This window comes from Actinia tenebrosa, unplaced genomic scaffold (genome assembly GCF_029948245.1).
Source record: "Actinia tenebrosa isolate PJP-AT-01 unplaced genomic scaffold, QUT_ActTen_1.0 utg165__unscaffolded, whole genome shotgun sequence".
In the NCBI taxonomy this organism is placed as follows: domain Eukaryota; kingdom Metazoa; phylum Cnidaria; class Anthozoa; order Actiniaria; family Actiniidae; genus Actinia; species Actinia tenebrosa.
In genome coordinates, this window is record NW_028292594.1 from 421096 (window position 1) to 433386 (window position 12291).

Consider the following 12291-nt stretch of genomic DNA (forward strand, 5'->3'; position numbering starts at 1 on the left):
AATCATTTACATTCTAAATTATGTATTAACGACAGAAACCAAACTAAGGTTGGTTACACGCTCGAACCATGGACAAAGTTAGCAAACATCCGTCAATAATGCTGAAAAAGCACCTCAAAGTTAATAATGGTAATTGAACTGAGTGGAGTGCAATTTGGTCTGAAATCAAACGCGCGATTTGTAATTGCAAGTTTGATTTCAGACCAAAATTGCATGACACGAAGTTCAATTACCACTTTATTATATCCATTTTGAAATCTTTTTTGAAAAAGACGTTTTTTCCAGTTAAACCGATATGACTTACAATCTAAAAGCAGTCGATTCAAACATGCTGTCAAGAGAACTTGTTTATACTGATCGAGCAATGATTCTCATTTTGAAAACCAACACTTTTAATCCAAAACTAAAATGAATTTATATCGGACCAAAAGGCATTACATGTATTAAGAATCTCTTACTTACATTAAATAACAAGACAATCCTGCCCACAAGGGTTGTAATGAACTGGCTGTTGTCCATATTACAGCCAATTAATGCTCACTGCTTGTGTTTTTACGATTTCTGTTCAACATGTTAAGATCACACTTTTGTGCCGAGAAAACAGCAAAAATCAAAGGTTGTTTAGTCCTTCGGTTGTCCTTAAGAAGTCACGTAGCTCAGCAAAAATCTTCTTCTTAAGAAAAACTTCTTTTAATGACTGTATTTTCGTCGATGTGTTGTTATGCTTTACAGATTGAAAGGAAACCACTTTCCACGATCAATCGCCAAGAAGTCACATTCAAAAGATGCCGATTGCATTTTCCCCCACTGCTTTTCGCTGTAATATCTTCAACTTACTTAAGCAGTTACTTTACAAAGATGCTTTTGACAATTTTAAGTGATCAGTTGGTCTTTTTAAGTCCTTTTTACGGCTTTTTAAGTCTTTTTTTATGACTTTCGACGGTAAAATTGTTCTTCAGAAAATTTTTTTTGAGCCGTGGCTCTTTTTTTTCGCAAGAAGCGTTAAGCACAACACTCAGATGGATTCCTTGATATAATTGGCTAGAAAATGACATGTCTCTCTTGTGATTGGTTCATATCAGTTGATGTGCAAAATCGTGCAATTTAGAGCTCAAAATCGTGCGATTTATACTGAAATCACTGCTGCAGGGAACCAATCAGATTGCAGGATTTGCTTGTGATTTCAAAATGGATGTAATAAAAACTGAAACTTTTAGGTAAAAACAAGAAAAATATTTTGTATTTAGATATTTTCTAAATAGAGGGTTCGCAGTTGAAACTTGGAGGGTTCGATTGCTGTGTATGAGGAGGCCTGGGACGAATCGACCTGAATCACCCTACAGACGACCCACCCCTGAAAGACGAAACATTCAAATAAGATAGATATGTTGGAAACAAAAGCCAGTGGAACCATTTCGAGGATGAAACCTTGTCAGTGAGTCTATTTGTGTTGTTTCTTTTTAGTAAACAATTGTTTCTTTTGTTCGTACGTTATGTAGGATCCCAAGTTGTAACTGCGACGGGTTCGTCTTCTAGTAGAAGCATGGTTGTTGTTGCATTGCGTTGGAGCTGCTGTTGCTGTACATGTGGTGTTCTTCAGTGGACAACTTTCTGAAAATAAGCCAGAAAATATAAATTACGTTATTACTCCTGTTTTATTTAGTGCATTCATCTCCCAACCCTAGGGCTTAGGGGTATTTTGTGTTTGTCCACAATTGATTGGAGGAATTCTCTCCTCCAGGTATACTTCTATTTTCAGCTTCCTCACAGTACCCATTATACGATCAGTGAGAATGCCCTGACTTAGATCAGTCCAGAGGTTGGGTCAAGGTTCCATCTGTGAGTTAGCCACGTCCTTACTTTGACCAGCTCTAACTGAGTTAGCCGTGCCGGCTTGACTTAGATTAGCCCAGAGGTTGTTTCAAGCTTCGATCTGTGAGTTAGCCGTGCCCTGACTTAGATCAGTCCAGAGGTTGAGTCAAGGTTCCATCTGTGAGTTAGCCACGTCCTTACTTTGACCAGCCCTAACTGAGTTAAGCGTGCTCTGACTTTGATCAGCCCCAGAGGTTGTTTTAGGGATAAATGAAATTTAAGGACGCTTTAAAAATAGATTCCTGGATGATTGATTTGAATAGTTTCATGGTATTCCCATTCATAATACCTGTTTTTGTCGATACTACTTCATCTTGTTTCACCGCAACTGAACTGGTCTGCTCCATCTCAGTTACAACAGCTGTGGTTTGTTTCCCTGCTGATTTTGCTGCTTTGTTCTTGCGCCTTCTTCTTGGCTTCTTCTTTGCTTTTTCATCATTCACCTTTTCTACTATTGGTTGGTCAGCGAGACAGCAACCAATCAGGATTCCTTGGGTCGTGACGCGATCTTGTTTAGGTGCAGCATGTTTCCTGGAAGCAGTTGGTTGATGTTGTTCAGGAGCTTTCTCGCATGCCGTTTTCCTGGACGCTGCCACGCCCAGCTGGTCACGTGATTGAGCAGCGTTTTCTTTGTCAGGATTTCTTTCCTGCTTTTCTTTTACTCTTTGTTCCTTGCATTCAGTTTCATTGCCTTTTCCAATGATCCATATATTTCCATTTCTATTGTTCTCTCTGGTATTTCCTGTGACAACTTGGTTGTTAGGCGCAATTAACGAATGACAGAAAACACTTCACATCATCATAAAGCGTTCCTGGAAAAAGAAACATGGCTTGATTTTAAGCACTGCATTTATTGGCTTCTGCCAAGATGATACAGATAGATGGAAGCTAGATAGATGCTTTATTAAACTTGAAACGTGCAGCTAAAAGGCCTAGGATAAATTACGTTAAGCTATACAAAGTTAAAAAATATATTATGCATGCGTAAAGCGCGTTTCTAGAGATATTCTAATATATATCTAATACATGTAACGTAAAACAGAAACATTTCTCTTGGAGCGACTGACGATCTCTTTAGTTGCCTTAGACTTTCAAGACGGGATGAAGATTTCCTTACTAGTTCTGAGCTATGCACATTTCACTTGAGAGCTGCGCATTCGTGTGCGCCAGTTAGCTAGAAGAAATGTACACACAATTTGCGGGTTTGCGGCATCGACGGTAATTGACTGCTCTTATCGTTGAAAAGCTTCCTTCGCTTTAACATACTTCACAGCTCTTTTGGATGTTCAACTGAATTAGTATTGGGGGTTCTAACAAAGATTTGTGTTTTTCTTATAAAAGAAATAGGCGAGGAATGTTAAAAAAAACTCTCTCTAAGCACAGGAGACACTGTGACCCAACAACTCAATATTCATGGTTTCAATTATTTCTCTGGGTAAAAAGTGAATAACATTATAGACAAGTTGCTTGTCTTACCTATAGCTGTGCAAATGAGTCTCGGTACAAATAAAACAAGGTACATCACAAATCTCAAGATGATCATGACTTCAGGAACAACCTTACTGAGAGATGGCAGAACCAACGACCAAAAGATAATGACATCTTCAAGAAGGGAGACTAGAAAAGAAAAAGAAATGCATGTCTGTCTCTTCTTAGTTCCAGGAAAACCTATATTATTATCTCTCTATCTCTTTTAATTTGAGGGTTAAATTCCAATTTGATATGTGAGTTAGCCATGCCCTGACTTAGATCAGCCCAGAGGTTGTTTCAGGGTTCGAACTGTGAGTTCGCCAGATAGATCTGTGAGTAGGTTTTTTAAAGGGATTTTGTATTTTCAGTGTAAATTTGATAGACTTACCGACACCTGACAGGATAAGTCTGGGTACATATAAAATGATTTGAAGTGCAAACCCCAGGATGATGAGAATCCAGGACGAATCATCTTCTTTTCTTTGAAGGCTCCTCTGCCTGGTAGACCTTAGTCGATCAGGCAATGCCTGTAAAAAATAGTTTTCAGTTTATTTATAGAAATAGTATCTTGCGTTAGTTAAAAGGTTTTTTTCTTACCATGGAATATATTTCTTTGACACTTTCAGAGGAAGCTTTGACTTTCGTTGCAAAACATTGACTTTCGTCTTTCGATGAATTATTGAGCAGAATTGAATAACTTTTAATGTATGAAAATTTTACGTTTGCAAAAATTAGAAAACTTTAAGATCTGTGACATCATAATGTAAATTATGACGTCATTTATCATGCGTATAACCACAGGGAGCCCACAGTAGACAAAGGTGAAAGTTGAAAGTAAATATGGGAAAAATCAACTTTATGAACTGTTTCGTACTCGAGATCAAGACAGTGTCCTCCATAACACGAGCTACAAACAAAATGATTCAAAACTGCCGTAAAATATTGAGTTTCTCGCGCGCCTTCTATTTCCGATATAATTTCCCAAAGGTCCGTCCAGTCGATCACAATGAAGAAAGTACTCCTAAAGTAGACGTCAAAATTTGTCGAGCTTAATGAAAATTAATAATAAATAAAGTTGACTAAATTTCTCAATATTTTCTCAAATATTTTGATGTATTCGTATTTGTGAGGCTACGACATGCATAGTTTAAGTTTTGTAAAAAAGCTACATTTAACGGTTACTTGATGATTACTTTCGCACCAGTGAAGATCAGTTTTCGGGTTTTTTTTCATCGAAAACGTGTTGAGACGCTTGTGTTTAATCATTAACATCTCGATAACAAAAACTTTTTCATTTTCTTCTCTTTTTTTCTTACTTATAGTAAGAATGTATTGCTTGGCATACAGCTACTTCAAAACGTGTTTACTAGCTTTATCGTCCTTAAATTAATGTTGTATTAGTAATGATGAAAATAGAGATTACTTCATGGAAAGCGCGCGCGTACGGGATTTTCGCACGAGTTGTTTAAGTATCTGAAATCGAACGAGTGAGCGAAGCGAACGAGTGAGATTTCAGATACAAAATCAACGAGTGGGAAAACCCCGTACAAAGTGCTTTCCATGAAGTAATTTATTTATTTTATACATACTGAGATTTTGTTGTTTTTATTTATTCACCTTTAATGGGTTCTCTAAAAAAATACAAAACTGCTGTATTTTAAAATTCTCCTCCGAAAAGCTAAAAGCTTGCTACATGTAAAAATATCACTATTTAAATCAAAAAACATATCTGGTACAAAGTAAATAGCAAAACGTTTAAATTCTAAACCAAATATGAAACCGTTCTTTAGAAAATAACGAAATAAGCAACCAAACTCAGTAGGTCAATGAAGTCTTATAAACTTAGTTTGTCAAAGCGGAGAGCGACGATTCAAACACACGCTTGATGCGTCATGAAGCAATGTGTTGACTCGATCTGTTGATTTGAATGAGTTATCGGTGAAAGTCGGCGACTTGTTTTCAGTTTTTATTGTCATGTCAAACTGTCCTCATTGAAAAACTGCTCCACTGAATGGACCTGCTGCAGGGAAACTAGAACTTTTCATGAATGAAGATTCACGGCACTCGGTGCCCACTGCACTTTGCACACTGGTCTTTTTTCTATAGACGTACTTGTAGTATTTCCACTCAGAATCAAAGACATGTTTTTCTGTTGTTCGTTTGAGTTAGTACTGCAATTCACTGATATACCCATTAAGCTCTTCTGGCAGGATTTTCTCGACTCTTCTCTTTCCATTTTTGGAGTTGAGAAACTCAGTCAGCAAACTTACATCTCTTCGTGTTTTGACAGAGTATTTCTGTTTTTTTTTTTTTTTTTTTTTTTTTTTGGTCTTCGATAAACTTTCTATAGGTTTGTCTAGAGACACAAATCTTCTTGATTGTTCAGCCATCCTCACAAATATCTCCTAGCTCTTGATTAGATAAGTTTAATTTGAACTACGAACAACTTGAATACACTGAAAGTATTTGAAAGCTGCTCGACAAAGCTACCCGCGATGACCGCTAAAACACGATTCGCTTCGACAGTGGTTTGCGATTGCACGAAACGCTTTTTTCACGTGTGACAAATCGTTTCGCTTTTCTGATTGGCTAAAAAAAAGTCGCGAACTTGTTTTTCACACAGGGAAATTTGATAAGAAAATCTCAGTATGTATAAAGTAGGTAAATTATACACCGTGAAAAGATGAAAAAACTTACTACCGTACACACACTAATACACACACTTAAATACACTTACGGACATTTACACTCACCTACACACACTTACACACATTTAAGCACACATACACAGAGTTACACAGAAATATTCACACACTTACACAAACTTACACGCACATGCACACACACTTAAACACACTTAAACACACTTACACAAACTTACACACACTTACACTTTTACGGACATTTACGAACACCTACATACACCTACATACACCTACACACACACTTACACACACTTACACCAACTTACACACACGTACACACACTAACACACACACTAAAACTTACTTAAATACACTTACGGACATTTACACACACCTACACACACGTACACACATTTAAGCACAGTTACACATACATACACACACACTTACACAAACTTACACAATCTTTCGAACACTTACAGCACTTACATTAACTTACACAGGTTACACATACTTACACGTACATACACACACGCTTAAATTTACTTACACACACTTACACACACTATACACACTTACATACAATTACACACATTTACACATACTTACACACACTTACACACACATACACACACACTTACACACACTTACACACACTTACACACACTTACACACACTTACACACATTTACACAAATATAAACACACATACACACACACTTACACACATTTACAGGTGCTTACAAACACTTACACACTTACACAAACTTACACACACATTTGTACACATTTACACACACTTACACAAACTTACACACACTTACTCACACTTACACACACTTTTACACAAACCTACACACACTTACTCACAACTTACGAAACATTTACACACACTTACAAACACATACTCTCACTTAAACTCAAATACACACACTTACGCGCATTTACACACACTTACACACATACACTCATACACACACACACTTACACACACTTACACACACTACACACACACACACACACTTACACACACACACACACACATACACACACACACTTACACACACTTACACACACTTACACACACTTACACTTACACACACATACACACATATACACATACATACACACACATACACACACACATACACACACATACACACACATACACACACTTACACACACATACACACACATACACACACTACACACACTACACATACATACACACACTACACACACATACACACACTACACACACATACACACACTACACACACATACACATAGCTACACACACATACACACACTACACACACTACACACACTACACACACTACACACACATACACACACATACACACACACTTACACACACTTACACACACTTACACACACTTACACACACTTACACACACTTACACACACTTACACACACTTACACACACTTACACACACTTACACACACTTATACACAATTACACACTCTTAAACACTCTTAAACACTCTTTACCTTTACACACATATACACACAGACTTACATACGTTTACACATATTTACTAACACTTACACACACTTAGTAGTCAATTTTAGGAAATGAGGGGAGCGCCATTTTTGTCTTTTGGTAAACATAAATTCAAGCAACAACAACGAAGAACGTGTCGTCCCATTTGCGGGGAGGGGGAGGGCTTGCACATCCTTGCACACCTCTCCTGAGTAGCTCCTGTAAAACCAGTGAAAACTCGATACGAAAGTCCACTATATTGCGAACTATTTTGCCGCACAACCACTTGCGCCCAAGATTCCATTTTTGAGACTCGGCAGACAGAATTATGGATACCTATTTACCAAGATCAGATCTGAAATCGAATAGTTCTTAAAACTAGTTGCGGGTAGCCGACCAATTATTTAATTTTGTACAATTTATCATTCAAGAAAATAATAATGTGCTTATGTTGTTGTTGTTGTTGTTTTACCGTTAAAAGCCTAAATGTTTGAGCCACTACTTGTGCTAAATTCAGAAATATCTGAGCGTTTAACTTTTGACGCAAAACGGGTGACTTGCTAAGATCGCTAAATTTACTCGCAATTAAATTAGTCACCTTAGCCTGAAACAAAGGCAATATATATTTGTTTCAAAAAAGGTTGTCATCGCCAAAGGCGAAAGGTAATAGGCGAAAAGCAATAGGAGATAGGTCATTCCAAGATCCACTGCAAGAATAGCTGGAATGACTGATTCAATGCATGTTCTTTGCATTCAACGAAACCATTTCCATGTCGGATTGATCTGCTATCTCCTTCTCGCCTTTGGCGATGACAACGTTTAGAAAACGTGTATCTTAGAGAATACTTTTGTAATAGTTCTAATATATAAGTAGACTAATATAATCTTGGGTTGTGAATCTTTTAACGCTAACTTTTAAAAGCCTTGTTTGACTCAAGTGAACTGCAAGGTAAAAATACTTTTGTAGATTTGGTAGAATATGAACAATAGGCCATGTATCGCTACCTAAAAGGAATGCTATCCCTTTAGCTTCGGCAGAAAGGGCAAAAATAAATCACCTCCGGTGGGACTCGAACCCACAACCTTTGAATTAGAAGTCCAACGCGCTAATCCATTGCGCCACGGAGGTTATGATTGATAAATTTCCCTGCTTGAAAATCTTCAAAAAATACAATGCATAAATCAAGGTAATAAGGCAAACGGCTGTAGAGCCAGTTGCAATATATCAGCGTGCAAATAAGTCAGGCTTTAGTTCTCTTTCTGAGCCAACGCCTCAAAATAGTTATTTCAAAACAATATAAATTTTCAACTATTAATATTTGAGTACTTAAATGATTACTGAAATTATTGAAATCTTATAAATGCATGGCTTTCCTTTTGTATGGTTTTTTTTACACTGGTCTTTTTTGTTTTATCCAAAACAATAGCTTCAAAAAGTCAGCAGTGGATTTAAAAGCAAGAAAATAGAACTTTATTGTTTCTCTTTAATAAATTTACGCCATGCACACAATTGAAACTACTTACCAAAATATCAGCCACAACCTTCTTTTGTCAGTTATAAATGAACCATGATCAGTCCAACAAATATATATTAATGACCCGAAATAACACCTGCTAAAAGATTCAGCTTAGGTATTCATACTTTTATTACACTTTCATCTTTCATCTTTTCAATTCTTACTTCCTTTACTTTCTTATTTTTATTATATTTATTCGTCGTCGTCTTAGCTTCGAATATGAAACAAAACGACCAGCGATGCTATTTATGAAATTAGTATTTTGGCTTTTCCACAGCATCTGTTTCCGTAGTGTAGTGGTTATCACGTGTGCCTAACATGCACAAGGTCCTGGGTTCGAGCCCCAGCGGAAACAGCAAACTTTTGCATTTCGTTTGAGAACCACATAACCAACACAGACATTGGAATTCAACGATATCCTAATATAAGAGAAAAGTGTCCTGGCTATGCACGACTTTCAAAAATGGCCGCCAAACTCGGTTGGGACTAGGGACAATTGAATGCAAGCGAGGTAAGTAAGGCCTCATTAGTAAACAAAGTCTACTCAGTACGATATTTTGTATCATAATCATTCATCTCAACAATTCGAGTTCTTTTAAGCGTCTTTTGAAGTAAAGGAGAATGACTTTGACACAAAATATTGTACTGAGTAGACTTTGCTTACTAATGAGGCCTTACTTACCTCGCTCGCATTCAATTGTCCCTAGTCCCAACCGAGTTTGGCGGCCATTTTTGACTAGTCGTGTATAACTTACATTTTAAACACTGGGTTATTTTTGTAGGTTTCATTTTAGATTATGTAAAATAGATATATTATATAAATATGTTATGATATATTTAGTTTGTATGATATATTTAGTTATTACAGACATAAGAAATGCATTATCTGTTGGAAAAATGTTTCCACTGGGGTTCGAACCCAGGACCTTGCGCGTGTGAAGCGCATGTGATAACCACTACACTACGGAAACATCTCATAGCACTGAAACATTGTCATGACCCAAAGCGATAGGCAATAGGCGATAGGCGAGAAGTGAAAGGAAATAGGTCATTCCAAGATCCAAGAATAGCTGGAATGACTTGTGTTTCTGCTTCTTATTCTCGTTAACAACATGCACCGTTGTGCTGAGACTGATTCAATGTTGTTTGTATTCAAACGAAACCACTTCCATGTCGGAATGACCTAATATCGTCTATCGCCTTTTGCGACGACAACTTTTTTTTCTTTTAAAAAAAGGGTATATCTTGCATAGCGTCTCTTGGAAATCATCACAAATTCGACCCGATAGACTCACATCGATGAATGATTATTTAGCATACCGCTTAGACGCTGACGTATTGGCGGGGGCGCATAAGGGGCGCGTCCAAAATGGAAAAAATGACGATATAGATGTCATATAATGGCATATCTGACTTATTTCATTTGTTCTTAGATTTATTTTTAGATTTTCTGGGACATATCGTTTATTTTATCAAGTAGTCTTTCTTTCTTTGTTTTTGTTTTTTCAAGTAGTTTTCACGTTTATTTGTGGTGCTTGATGGGTTAAAGGATAAAAGTTTTAAAGCAAAACTTAACATGGTATCCCTCCTGATCTTCCATGCCATTCCACGTGGAATACCCTCTTGTATACGTCATCGTTAGCCAATCAGCACGTGCATTTATGATGAGCTAGCGCGCACTATAAATTATTTTACTGAATAATGAAAAATCTGAAAAATCTACGTTTCTCAAAAATTGAAAACGATAATAAGCTGTGACATAATAAGGTTATTCATGACGTCGATCCGTTTCCATGGGTCGAGCCCGAAAAGCTTGGAGTGCGCGAGTTGTGTTTACTCAATGCTAACAGCGTAGCAACAGCCTAGCTGACTGAATGGATGAGAGATATATTGTATGGTAAGAGTTTTCATTTGAAACCAAATATCCTCTGTCTGTTTCATCGATTAGGAATTTTTTCTTGATTTGTTGTTGTTGTTGTTGTTGTTGTTGTTGTTTTTAGTTCAGGTCATAGTTCATGCATCCCACATGGAAAGGAGTTCTTTTAAGGTTAATAGCTTCCAGTGACAGAGGTGAAACGTTGGGTCATCTGGTCATAGCAAGGGGTTCATCATCTTTTGCAAGTAAGCTCACGATTGCCGATAGTTGGTGAAGTTTTTCTTGACAAGTCGGTGTAGAAATTCAAGTCCAAGATCTGAGATTCACAGTTCAAGATTCAAGGCTCAAGATTCTCAAGACTCAAGAATCAAGAATCAAGAAGTCAAGAGCTGGAGTTGTATCCTCCTCCCCCTGTTGGATTATTCCCTAGGTTTGTCCTACTTCGACAACTTAGGAATATTTCCTTCAAGGGCACTGATTATTAATATTTTTGGTATATTATTTTTTGGTCAAATATGTTCTCTGTACATAGGCCAAATACATTAGAATTAGGGCTTCCACGTCAATTACAGAGGCTTAGACAGCCGGTCACTAGGGATGAAATTATTGCGGCCATTGGAAAAGTTCTTGGAAACGAATTGCGTACTGCCATAAAATGTGTTCAGGTGTCTAATACAGGTTATTCTTGTAGAGTAACGTTTAAGGAGGAATCTCATAGACAAAGGGAACAGTTATTTACGAAAGGAATCTATATTAGGGGCTGTTTTTGCTTTTTCAATGGGGTTGAATCACCTCAACAAGTTGTGACGGTTTCAAACCTCCCTTGTGAGGTGGAGGATGACGACATCAAGGAATACTTTGAAAAATATGGGAGCGTAAATCAAGTGGTGAGAAATTTAGACAAATTTGGCTTTGAAACTGGAGATAGACGGCTTTTTGTGACATTAAATGAGCATATTCCTACGAGTGTTCTTTTGGACCCGTTTATTGCTCATATTAGATACCGTAGTCAGCCATTATGTTGTTTCTCATGCAACTGGTGGGGACATTCAAATACAAGATGTCCCCTAAAAGGTGTCTGCAACCGCTGTGGTGCGCAAGGTCACCATTCTTATGCTTGCTCGAAGGATCTTATTGAACCCCCTCGTTACGCTATAGATCGTCCTGAAGGACAGGACTTTCCGCAACATCCTGCTCTTTCTCTCCCAGAGGAGTCTCAAGAGTTGACAGAAAATATATCTCAGTCAGGTGTGATCACTGAAGTTGTACAGGAACCTACAGATTTGCGTTCTTCTTTGCAAAAGGATTCCTCCTCAGAAGTTATTTCTTCGCAACCGCTTTTTCCTAATCCTTCTTCTCAGGATTCTCTTCAAAATGTTGAAGTACTATCTCTTTCGTGTGATTCTA

General features: G+C 37.4%; 1 long non-coding RNA gene and 3 other non-coding genes across 4 annotated transcripts; 1 reads left to right on the forward strand and 3 right to left on the reverse strand.

Moving 5' to 3' along the window:
• Positions 1-1389: 1389 nt before the first annotated feature.
• Positions 1390-2235, reverse strand: LOC148904384 (uncharacterized). Its single transcript, XR_016118929.1, has 2 exons — positions 2162-2235; positions 1390-1611 (listed from the first exon to the last, which is right to left on the reverse strand). It is a non-coding gene; the product is annotated as an uncharacterized LOC148904384 (long non-coding RNA).
• Positions 2236-8546: 6311 nt separating this feature from the next.
• Positions 8547-8620, reverse strand: Trnar-ucu (transfer RNA arginine (anticodon UCU)). Its single transcript has one exon. It is a non-coding gene; the product is annotated as a tRNA-Arg (tRNA).
• Positions 8621-9290: 670 nt separating this feature from the next.
• Positions 9291-9363, forward strand: Trnav-aac (transfer RNA valine (anticodon AAC)). The gene has a single exon. It is a non-coding gene; the product is annotated as a tRNA-Val (tRNA).
• Positions 9364-9906: 543 nt separating this feature from the next.
• On the reverse strand, positions 9907-9979 carry Trnav-cac (transfer RNA valine (anticodon CAC)). The gene has a single exon. It is a non-coding gene; the product is annotated as a tRNA-Val (tRNA).
• Between the last annotated feature and the right edge of the window lie 2312 nt (positions 9980-12291).